At 33.1% G+C, this 11955-nt stretch overlaps 1 long non-coding RNA gene and 1 pseudogene across 2 annotated transcripts; both read left to right on the forward strand.

The window, feature by feature from the left end:
• The first annotated feature begins 779 nt into the window (after window positions 1-779).
• LOC125587817 lies at window positions 780-3182 on the forward strand. Of its 2 annotated transcripts, XR_007324195.1 has the most exons (4): window positions 783-1506; window positions 1834-1952; window positions 2066-2428; window positions 2526-3182. It is a non-coding gene; the product is annotated as an uncharacterized LOC125587817 (long non-coding RNA). The 2 variants fall into 2 exon arrangements; XR_007324194.1 differs by having other exon boundaries at window positions 780-1506; window positions 2066-3182.
• Window positions 3183-5756: 2574 nt separating this feature from the next.
• LOC106397069 lies at window positions 5757-8770 on the forward strand (annotated as a pseudogene).
• Window positions 8771-11955: the final 3185 nt, after the last annotated feature.

Raw genomic sequence — 11955 nt, forward strand, 5'->3', positions numbered from 1 at the left:
CCTTTTAACCTTAGATGATTGTTGAATAGGACCACCAAAGGAGTTAAGCCGCGAGCTGGACACGAACGGGACGCGAGCTGTCTGATGCTGTCGCGAACGAGGAAGAGGTCGCGTGCTGGAGCTGCTCTCGGGTCGCGAACGTCTGAACTAGGATCAGGAACGCCTTGGGCTGAAGCTGATCGGGGACGCGAGCTGGAACAGATGCGGGAACAAGAAACGCGGTCGGGGTTTGGGGTTCGTCGGATCGCTGGCTAGGGTTAGGGTTGTAGGGTTTTTCGATTTGGGTATTAGCTTAGGGATTTAGAGTTTCGTGCTGATAACATGTTATAAAAGTAATGGAAAAGTCTATCTTTATTCATAACATAGAGGTTCCTTATATAGGAGATTACACCGTCATAGATAAATAGAAATATTACAAATCATAATCTATAGGTTATGAGCTATAATCATAACAGATCTGTCTTTTTTAAGATATTCTCTTTTCCGCAAGTTGCTCGCTATTTCTATCTTAATAATATCATGATCAGACTCTTGTCTTCTTTGGTGTCTAGCAAGACATCATCACCAATTTTTAAAATATAACTAGATCTCAATCCGCGCAACCGCGCGGGTTTTTGTTTTCATTTATTTTTATATAAATATTTATTTTCAATTCTAAATTGGTATCTATATACATAAAGTAGAGTTTTCTCTCACCTCCTGCTGCCACATCAGCATGGAAGAAGAGGCTTTTACAGACACGTGGCATACTCATCACCTCCCGTCGTTGTTAATCTCTCTTTCTGATCCTATTTCTTGCCTTTCCAAATACCCTAATAAGTTTGTTTCCGTAGACGATCCTCCTCCCAAAATTTATTTGATAACAGTTTCTCGTCGTCTCCTCTCTATTTTAAAGGCAAACTTGGAACTCTTTTTCTTATGATCTCTGATATTTGTTACGATAATAATGATTAGTGGATTTGTGAAGCGGCCCGAAGGCAAAGGATCAGAGTTCAGCTATAAAGTTGTCTCTGGCAAATAAGAATCAGGCGGTTGCTGCTGTGGCGGAAGATTCAACGGAGGATTCCGACATCATCTGAAGGTTGTTCAGAAGTGGCAAAAGTGTATTACTTGATGCAGATATTACGATTGATAAAATCGGCCTCAACCTCCGCAGCTGCATCAGACGCGAGTTCAACCACCCAAGGATGAAACTCCATCGCCCCAATTGAGTCCAGAAGAGACTGGAGAAGAGCAAGGACCCAGCTTTCCCACGGTGAAGCTGAAGGAAACGGTGTAAGGGGAAGAGGCGGTGAAAGGGTTGGGACTTCAGAGAATAAAAACGGAAGATGAAGCTGAACAAGAGGCTTTGAGTATATTCCTTGGAGATTCTGCAGACGGAGAGAAATTTGCAAAAGACCCAAGATTTTAAATGAGTTAGCAGAAGGATATGAGGGTATCTGAAAAAGGCTTTCAGCTTTGCCTTCTACTGCTCAGTGCTCATGATGCCTCCGTACTAATCTCATGGTAAAGTTTATTTCTTTTGGTTCTCTCATGATTGTCTTATAGACTTTATGCAAGTATTATTAGCAATAGTAAATAAAAAGGAAGCAATATCACTTATACTAATTCATGATATGTATCTGGTGGTACTTGAAGTGTATGCTTGCATGATTCTCAGATTTATAACAACCTCTGAGGTTTTCAGTCTTCCGTTGTTAACTTGGTCTTTCAGAAAAAAAGAAGTCTTCCAGTAAAAAAAAAGACGCAGAAAGTTCTTTTTTGCTGTTTAGCTTTGCATGGATATGGATGTTCTTGGGTTTCTAACTTTTCTCTGTCTTCTTTGTTTTATAGATTGAGTGTGAGCCAAGCATATTTGATGCCTGAATTTGGAGCGAACACTTTAACTAATAAACAGTGATGAGTATCTAGATCTTATATTCTTATCACAACTATTGTCACCAAGAGAATTGGTAATTTTTAAATAAATTTGCTACTAAACGGTGATATTAAGATTATGTCAGGATCGAAATTAGGATACTATTTTCTCTAATCTTCCACTAACTTGACAATTTTTGCATTTCAGCTAGAGTTACAAATTGTCGTGTGCATGCTCGAGGAGTGGCCGTTAAGTCAAGTGAGTGGTTTTTGTTATTGATTGCTCTAAACCAGCTGATGATACGAACATGGATTTCTCCACGCTTGAGAAGTTTCTTCAGGAACAAATCAAAGTCGGCGCCAAGCCGGAACTCTTAGTGACACCGTTTCCATTATGCGAGAGAGACAAAGGCAAGATCACCGTTATCGTCATCACCGCTCCCAACCTCTCCAAATGGTACATCACGATTTTCATTTTGAGGAACTTCCAAGTATCTGACCAGATATATTTGAGAAAGTACAATCTCCATGATTGGCTTTGCGTGATTGCGTTGAACAACGACAAGGACCGGTAAGACCTAAGATACTTAAGCATGTACAAGCTAAGATATACTTAAACATGTACAAGCTAAGAAATTTCAACCTATATAATGAGTTTTCTTTCTTAGTTTTCTTCCAGTGCCAAGGAATAAATGCTTGGCGTTCTTCCTCTGTTTTCTTAAAAGAATAGGTCGGATCTGTTTAAGAAGTTGCAGAAGAAAAAAGCATTTTCCATGATGTATAAAGAGAGAAGAGCAGCAACTACTAGCTTAATCTCCATGTATTGTCAAACGGACTGTAAAAAAGACGTTTGCTTGGTTCCGTAAGCAGATGTTAGTCTCAGGTTCCGCCCTGCAGGGATTGATATAGTAACCGGTTGGGGTAGACATTTTAGAGTTACTGCTACAGAAATTGTGAGACAAACCGTTGAAGAGCTGCTCTACATCTTTGGCTCAGCGTTTTTCATGGAGATTGAAAACTCAGATTGTTTAGTTGTATGTGGTGAGTCTCTGATTGCTTTAGTCTAACGTTGATAGGATGCATTTGCTGTGAGTTTTGTTTGTTTCTCATTTTTTACTTTTTACAAAGTATTACCTACTACCCAGTGTTGTACCTGAAGCTCTTTATTAGTCTTCACAAGCCATTTTAGATCACTTCTCTCGAATGCCCACCACTTGAGAAACGTCAAGTGATCCTCATGTTCATGTTATTAACAGGTGTGCCGGAAGCTGTTTATTAGTCTCAATTGTATTTTTAATGACCTTAAGGTGGATATTTTGTAGCTATGAAAACGTTCATGTTCTTTTGGTTTGGTTACGGATTCGTCTAAAACCGATACCAATTGAGCAGATTCGCTTTTGTAACCACGACAGCTACCTGGTTTTGTTCTAATCCTCTACGTGTAACTCTTGTTTACGATTCTAACTGCTATATTTACACAACTTTACTTTTAAAATTGTCAGACATCCAAGGTGAGCTCAGTGCAACCATATTTTCCTACGTCCTGCCAGTACGTATAAATATTATGCAAAATGTTGTTAAAGACAATCTTCTTATTTTAATAAAATTTCGATATGGTGCTTACTTAATTTTAGAAGACCAACCATTTTCCTTCGTATAAGGGTGCTTACGTATAAATATTCTGCAAAATGTTTTTTTTTTTTCTTTTTTGAAAAAATATTCTGCAAAATGTTGTTAAAGACATTCTTCTCATTTTAGTAAGGTTTCGATAAGGGTGCTTATTTAATTTTATGCTTAATCAACGTTTTCAAGAAAATGCGTTTTCAAGAAAATGTTCTGTATAACTTTCGAACCATGACAATCAGCGGATTTGTTGTCATATATATTACTAAAACTTCATACTCAATATGTATTTGTTCTTCAGTTTTTATAACTGAACAAACTTGCATTTGTTTTTTCAATCAATCATTCGGGCAAAACTTTAGACATCATCACAGTTGAAGTTCAGAAAATAATAAATTTTGCCTACTAAAAGTAAATAGTATTTTTTCAAAATCTTCAATATTTATATATTCCCCTTGGTTTAAAATACTGTCTTAATACAGTTCAAGATTAAAAGTATACAATATAAAATAACTATAGTTTCTTCATAGTCAACTGACATCTTAGAGAACAAAATCTTTTACTTAACATCTAATTATTTTTGCCAAATGTTTATCTAAAATAGTCCGGCGGTCAATAATACATAATTGGTAATTTAAAATGATTAGCATAAATAGCATGTTATTAATTTATAATTTTAATGAGACCATATATCTACATATACTTTTTTAGAAAATGTATTATCTTATCGATTGGTGTTATAGTTTAATTTGGGATCGTAAAAATTATTAATTTATAGTATTTGTTAATTTTTTGAATATTAATTTATAGAGTTTCTACTATATATGAAACCACTACGCAGATTTAAGTTTGCTCAACAAATATACATCCAAAAAATTAACAACAACAAACAACACAAATATAAAACCACAATTTAGCATTTCATTTTAAAGTTTATAAATTTTGATTGCCTATTTAATTAAAATATACTTAATGAGAAAATATTCATTCATTATATAAGTAGAGGTTGGTTGATTTAAAATAATTTGGTTGATTTAAAATATTAATTGATTTTATTTAGAGACATGAGAGGATAAATGTTTATACTAATAAAATATAATACTTTCTTCACAATGCACCACTTCAACACCTGAATAAAGAGAGAGCACCAAGCAACACATTCTAAAATATTACAAAAATTTCTATATTTTCCGTTTTGTTAATATTTGATTAAATATTTAAATAATATATTTAGTATATTTTAAATCTTACCAAATTTAAAATAGAGATAATTTTTAATATAACGAATGTTTACTAATATAACACAAAATACAGAAAATTAAAAATTATTTATGCTATTCTTCTTTGACCTAGGCAACTTCAAAACAAAGTAATACACTACGGTCGCTAACCACTATCAAATGGATCAAAAAATTATCATTCTCTTTAAATATATTTTCATCTTCATATATTTGAAAATATTTTATTTACTAATACCATAAAATTAATTTTATTTTTTACAAAATAAAACACACGAACCCGGCGCGTAGCGCCGGAAAACCACTAGTATATTATAATATATATGTGTCTATCAATTTTTAAAACATAATAAGCTTACGGTATATTTTTTCATTGAATAGATTGTTTCAAACTTTCACATGTATTTGTATCTTCTTCTATATATATATTTTCGGATTATTATTTCATTATTAAAATCGTAACTATATATATTATTGTAACATTTCACAAATTTAGAAAGTTTTTAAAAAATTAAACTTTCTGCTTCATAGATTTATATTATCGAGTAAATAATTAAATATTTAGTTTTTGTTTAATTTTTAAAATAAACTATATAGTTTAAATTTTGTTTTCATTGGTTTAAGGTAGTAAAGATTAATCATTGTTAGATAATATGATTTTTTGTATTTAAAAAAAGTCTTTATAATTTTAAAAGTTAACATCGATAAATATTTAAATATTTAACATATGGAAGTATAGTATCACAACATTAAATTATATCTATTTAATTTATATTATCTATAAATCCAATGAATCATCTATTGTTTAAATCCAATTATTGATAGTCCAATAAAAATTTATAGTAGGCCCAAAATTTAAATGATAAGATTAGAGATTAAATGTAACATGACTTTCTACGAATATGTCCATTAGGTCCATTTTTAAAAAAATCACACATGAATTAAAGTTGTGACTTCTGTTTTAATATATAAGATTAATCCTATCACTTTCCATGATTTTTCAATGCATTATGTAATATCCTAAACCGGTCATAAATATTAAAGCAAAGCATACTCAGAAGACCTCTAAAGAGCAAACAAAACCATAGAGTCTCACTTTCAGTGCTTCTAACGCTTTAATAATGGAAGACTCAAGAGGAGGTTGACAAGACATGAAGATATTAAGATAAGTGGTGTGTGGTCAAATCTTATACATGCAACTTCGACCAAAAGGTAAACCCAAATTTCTATTGAATTGAAAGTTTCCCATTCAGCCAGAGTCTCCGGTCAAAACCAATCTCATACGTTCTTTTTTTTCCAATATAGCAGCAAGCTTCAAAGACTATTGCACAGTTTTTTCAAAGCTGCCCCCACATATCTTCATCTTCTTCTCTTGCAACCTCATAAACCATGCTCTTCTTCCTCTACAGTTCTGTCTGAATTTCCGCACAAGTCAACTCTCCTGTCGTAATACATTCAAAGAAGGACCATACAACAAACGGGCAGGAGGAGAAATATATAATCTAGTTTCTTCAGAAAATGGAACATAAGTCTTGATATTTTGTAGATCTAGATATCAAGAATCACAACACCAATGAAGACTATCTCTGTGTTGGTCTTCTTCTTCCTCTTTTTTCTCATCGCAGAAGCCAGGCGCAAGAAAATGGCAGATTGTGCCTCAACATTCTCTTGTGGGAGCCTCGACTTCAGGTTCCCTTTCTTTAACACAACCATGCCGTCTCGGTGCGGTCTATTCAAGCTGAACTGCACTAATCACCAGATTTCAGAGATACAGCTAGTGGAAAAAGGGATATGGTACAAAGTGACGAGCGTCTCTCAAGCCAACACCATAACCATCACTGACCCAAGGCTTAACCAAAGCTTGGAAACAGGATTATGTACTGACTTGTCAAACTTCTCTCTTCCAGATTCTCCATGGCTCAACTTGACTACTTTGTACAAATGCAACAACAGTAGGAGGAAGAATGGTTTCACTTATGCCAATTGCAAAGAAGGAGGAAGCAGCTTGTATTACTCCGATTTGCAAGATAATTCAGGGTGTTCAGCTATCAAGACTCCAGTAAGCTGGGTGAATTCAAGAAACAAGAACGAGTTTAATCTTAATGCTACTTTCTCTCTTCATATAAACCTGCCTCGAGGCTGCCGTGCCTGCCGTAGACGAGGAGGAGAATGTACGATGGTCAAAGAAAAATTTCGCTGCCGTGGAGGAAGCAAAGGTATGCATAATGAACCATGAATGATGAATGAAACATATATGCAGATGACAATATAATTCAATTTCCCTCTTTTTTGTTGTAGAGGACTACCAAGATGTGAAGTTAAAGCTTGGATTAGGTAAACAAGAGAGATGTTCTGTTTTGCTGCTTTAGTTTCATCTAATTCTATGACATAAAGGCTGCTTTTAAAAAGTGGTCAAGTGAAACCGACCTACATGGAACTCTTGAATCTACCTCAGAGTCTCAACTGTCCAAGAATGCATGTTTGATTTTTGCTTCTTTTTTTGTCATTGCTAAATGTCTCTTATGACTTTTTGGTTAATAAGAATGCTTGTTTGATATTTTTTATTCTGCAGAGTTATTTTCATGGAAATTAGAACTCATACTTGGTACCTTAAGGTTCAATCCATTTGCAATACTCTTCTATACATAAAATTTAAATGTTGATTCTTCTTATCTTTTTTTTGCAGGAGTCTCAGCTGGTTTAACTGTGATGATCATTATTGCCATTATTGTGATCGTGATAATAGTGAGAGAAAAAAATGCTAGGAGTGATTGGAATGCCGAGAGCGTTGAAGCAGTTGTAATGTTGAAACGATATAGTTACGCAAAAGTGAAGAAGATGACTAACTCATTTGCACACGTTCTCGGGAAAGGAGGATTTGGAACTGTCTACAAAGGGAAGTTACCAGATGGAGGCGTAGATGTTGCGGTGAAGATCTTAAAGGAAGGAAAGGGAACTGGAGAAGTGTTTATCAACGAAGTAGCCAGCATGAGTAGAACATCTCATGTAAATATTGTCTCTCTACTTGGCTTCTGCTATGAAGGGAGCTAGAGAGCTATAGTATATGAGTTCATGCCTAATGGGTCCCTTGACAAGTTTATCTTCGAGAATATGTCAAGGAAGATAGAATGGGAAAGGTTATATGACATTGCGGTTGGTATCTCTCGCGGCCTGGAGTATTTACACAACCGTTGTGTATCCAGGATTGTGCATTTCGATATAAAACCCCAAAACATACTAATGGACAAGGATCTTTGTCCCAAGATTTCGGATTTTGGTCTTGCTAAGCTTTGCAAGAATAAAGAGAGCGTCATGTCAATGCTAGACGCTAGAGCGACGGTCGGATACATTGCCCCTGAAGTTTTTTCGAATAATTTTGGAGGAGTTTCGCATAAGTCAGATGTGTATAGTTATGGTATGGTGGTCCTTGAGATGATTGGAGCAAAGAATATAGAAAATTTTGGATCCAACAATAGTTCAATGTACTTTCCAGATTGGATTTATAAGGATTTTGGGAGGGGAGAAGTCATGAGGATTTTTGGAGATCAGATAACCAAAGAAGAAGAGAGAATTGCCAAGAAAATGGTTTTGGTTGGTCTATGGTGTATTCAGACCAATCCATCTGACCGTCCACCAATGATCAAAGTCATAGAGATGTTAGAGGGGGATCTAGAGGCTCTCAAGGTTCCACCTAAACCTCTCTTTTGTTTACCCACGGCAACGGTTCCTGAAACTCTTGAAGACAGTCGTCATGGGATTTCAAGCTCTTCCAAACCTAGTCAGTTTAGAAGACACGCATACTCTCTCAGCTTGTGAAGAGACTTTGCGATTTTCTAAAGAATTGGTTTAGTTACCTGTTGAAGAGAGTCAACATAACTAAAGATCTTGAGGTATTATATGAAATGAGATGATGTTTCTTGATGCAGACAATTTCTAGTTTTTTTTTCCTGGGAAGTTGTACAAAAAACTATGTGAATTTAAGCTCCTCAAAACCAGGCTTGCATGAGGTGGGTTTTGCATCAAATATATTACTTTCCATATTTTGTGCCAAACAGATTCTTATTTTGAGCAATCTTCTTCTGCATTAGTTTTGTGCTTGAAGTTTCTTGAGATATCAGAATCTCAACTTCCCTAGAAACCGAGGACTGAGTGTAGCCTTGTTGGGACGGTGGGATGGTAGAGATCAAGATCACATACCATTTTGACGATGTATTTGCTTAGTTCCACCTACTACAAACTTTATAAACGGAATTCATTTGGCTTAAATTATTTCCACAACATGGGCAAAATCGTTGAAACCCATTAAAGAAGAAAGTTATACCTGAACCAAACTTGACTTTCACGATAACCGCTAGACGTGGAAAGATTATCATTTAGTGGCTATGCAGATATATATTATCGTCCCTTTTTCCTATTGAATATCTAGAGTATACAAGACAAAGCAATGATCAGTGGACTCGTTTAGAAATGTTTTTTTTTTTTTTTTTTTTGCTAAAAACGCGTTTAGAAATGTTGGACATTATTTAACAAAATAATAATATTGGCAGCTACATCTTATCAAATGATGTATCAATTAATACAAAATACTACTACATATTAATTGAGAAGTCACTTAAATGATTTTTGCTTAGGTGTCACTCATATAAAAAGTTTGAAAAACTTGTTATAATTTCATTGGTAGATTAGATGACTTTTAATTTTTATTTATTTTAATTATGTTCAAAAAAGAAAACTACAAAAGTAATTAATGTTAGTTGCCAATAACCCAATAATATACATATTAATTTATATTAACTAATTAAAAGATTGATAATAAATCATGATAATCAATTAGTTGCTTTAAAAAATCGTTATAATTTGATTGGTTGATCATCAAATTAAAATAAAATAAGGAATAAAATTTCTATTCTGAAATTTATTATTAAACACATCCAACAATATGATACAATTTTGGTGATAAAAAGGTAAATGTGAAAAAAAATATTTAAAACAGAAGAAATTTAAAGAAAAGTAATTAAACATTTTTACATCTTTCAACATTAAAATCATTTTATCATTTTTTTGAAGCAAAGTACAAATTTGATATAATAAAAATAAAATAATATTAATGTATTTTAAGAATTTACTCTTATAAAAATTCATATCAAAGATACAATATCAGTTATACAATTTTAGATTGTAAATATTACTAAAATATATTAAAACTAGGTGGTAGGATTTCATGGCAATTATATAGGTGTTTTTCGTTAAAGTCTATTGATTTTGAAAATAAATTTATAATATTTTTTAAAAAAATTATTTGATCTTTGGATTATATAAAATTTAGATCCAAAATTATTGTTATAAAATTTAACATTACTCAAAAACTTCATAATATTTATACTTACAATAATGATACTTAAAGAGTTGATGTATACAGTTAATGGAAAAACAAATTGATGGTTTGAAGTTCATGGAAAAATCCATATAAAATATATACATCAACTATTAGTGTTGTATTTTTTTAATAAAAATTGATACACAAACAACAAAGAATCAATACAAAGATGCTAAACAAATATTGTACTTCCTATAAAAGTTGAGTTCTTACCATATCAACTTCCTACGGGATATATAGAAATAATATGTATATCATCACTATGATGGTAAATTAAACTATATTTGTTTAGGATGCTTACAGTTTTTTTTATATGTGTAATCTATGTTTTTGAGAAAATATGTATAATATATGTTTGATGTAAAAATATGAGTGTTTTAATCTTTGGTCTATAACAAATAAATAAATAAAATTTCAGCTTCTTGGTTATTTTCATAATGTTGCTGATTTTTCTCATTTGCAAAGTGAATGGATTATTTACGTGGAACTCATGTATTAAGTCAAAATAATCTAAAACAGTAACAATTAATTATTAGTATTATTCAATTGGTGAAGATGGTTTCAGAACCAGAAGAATGACCAGCTTTTGCAAGTTATTTGGAAGATATCAAGAGTCTGAAAGAGAGCTTCGCACGATCAGAGATTATAAATGTACCAAGGGCGCAAAATACAAAGGCGGATAATCTAGCACGCAGTGTTAGGAAACAACTGTCTTTCATCGTTCACATGGATCAATATCTCCTGGTGCGGTTTACAGAGTCCATAGGAGTCTGTAATGTTGTTGACAAAAAAAAAAATTATTAGTATTATTAGATCTGAAAGGAGTTTGAGAAATATTGTGACTATAAAATAGTTGTTTTAAGAGTTGAAAAGGTTTATGATGGGAGAGATATTTATTTGTAATGATAATCTTTTATATATCTTACATCTAAATGAAAATTATATAATGGATTTTAAATTTTTTTTTTTTTTTGCAGGTATGGCTTTTATAATGACTGGATCTAAAATTAAAAGGTTTCTCACTACAAGAAAACATATTTTTTACTAGGGCAGTATTCGTTGTAAATTCGTCGTAAACGGGGTGTTACGACGAATTAACGTCGAAAGACGTTTCGTTGTTAAACGTCCGTCATAACGGAGGTTTTGTCGTAAGAAACTCGTTACGTTTACAACGAAATATATTCCTCGTAAAGCGCAGGGAAAGGATTCGTCGTAAACGACACATAAGCTTTCGTCGTAAAGCCCATGTAATTATTTCGATGTAAAGCACACGTAAATACTTTCGTTGTAAATCACTCGTAAACATTTCGATGTAAATCCCTCGTAAATATTTCGATGTTAATCACTCGTAAACATTCGATGTAAACTCCATGTAATGTTTACGAGGAGTTTACATCATTTCTTATTATATTATTATTAATTAGTATATAATAAATTTTATTTATATTTAATATTCAGAATTTAAAATAATTTAAATTTTAAAATGAAATATGAAATTGAAAAACATATTTTAAAAAGTCATACAATAATATTTAAATTCATAATACAAACAGAAAAATAAAAAAAACTACATATTCTCGAAGTAGTTGGTGGGGTTGCTCGGCTGTTGACGGGTTGGATCGGACTCTTGGGGATCTCGTGGTGGCATTCCAAGAGCGGCTCGTCTCTCACTCAACATTCTCTGCATAACCGGGTTTCCCACGGCCATCACGTCTAGCAAATCCTCAAGAGAGTTTAAACGAACCAGCTGGCTATCCATTCGAGCCTTCATCTGAGCAGTCTCTTCATCCCGTCTCGAAGTGTATGACGATATGACGAAGTTGCCCTTGCAACTTCGTTAACAGAGCCTATACCGACTAT

This window comes from Brassica napus, chromosome C5 (assembly GCF_020379485.1).
Source record: "Brassica napus cultivar Da-Ae chromosome C5, Da-Ae, whole genome shotgun sequence".
NCBI lineage: Eukaryota > Viridiplantae > Streptophyta > Magnoliopsida > Brassicales > Brassicaceae > Brassica > Brassica napus.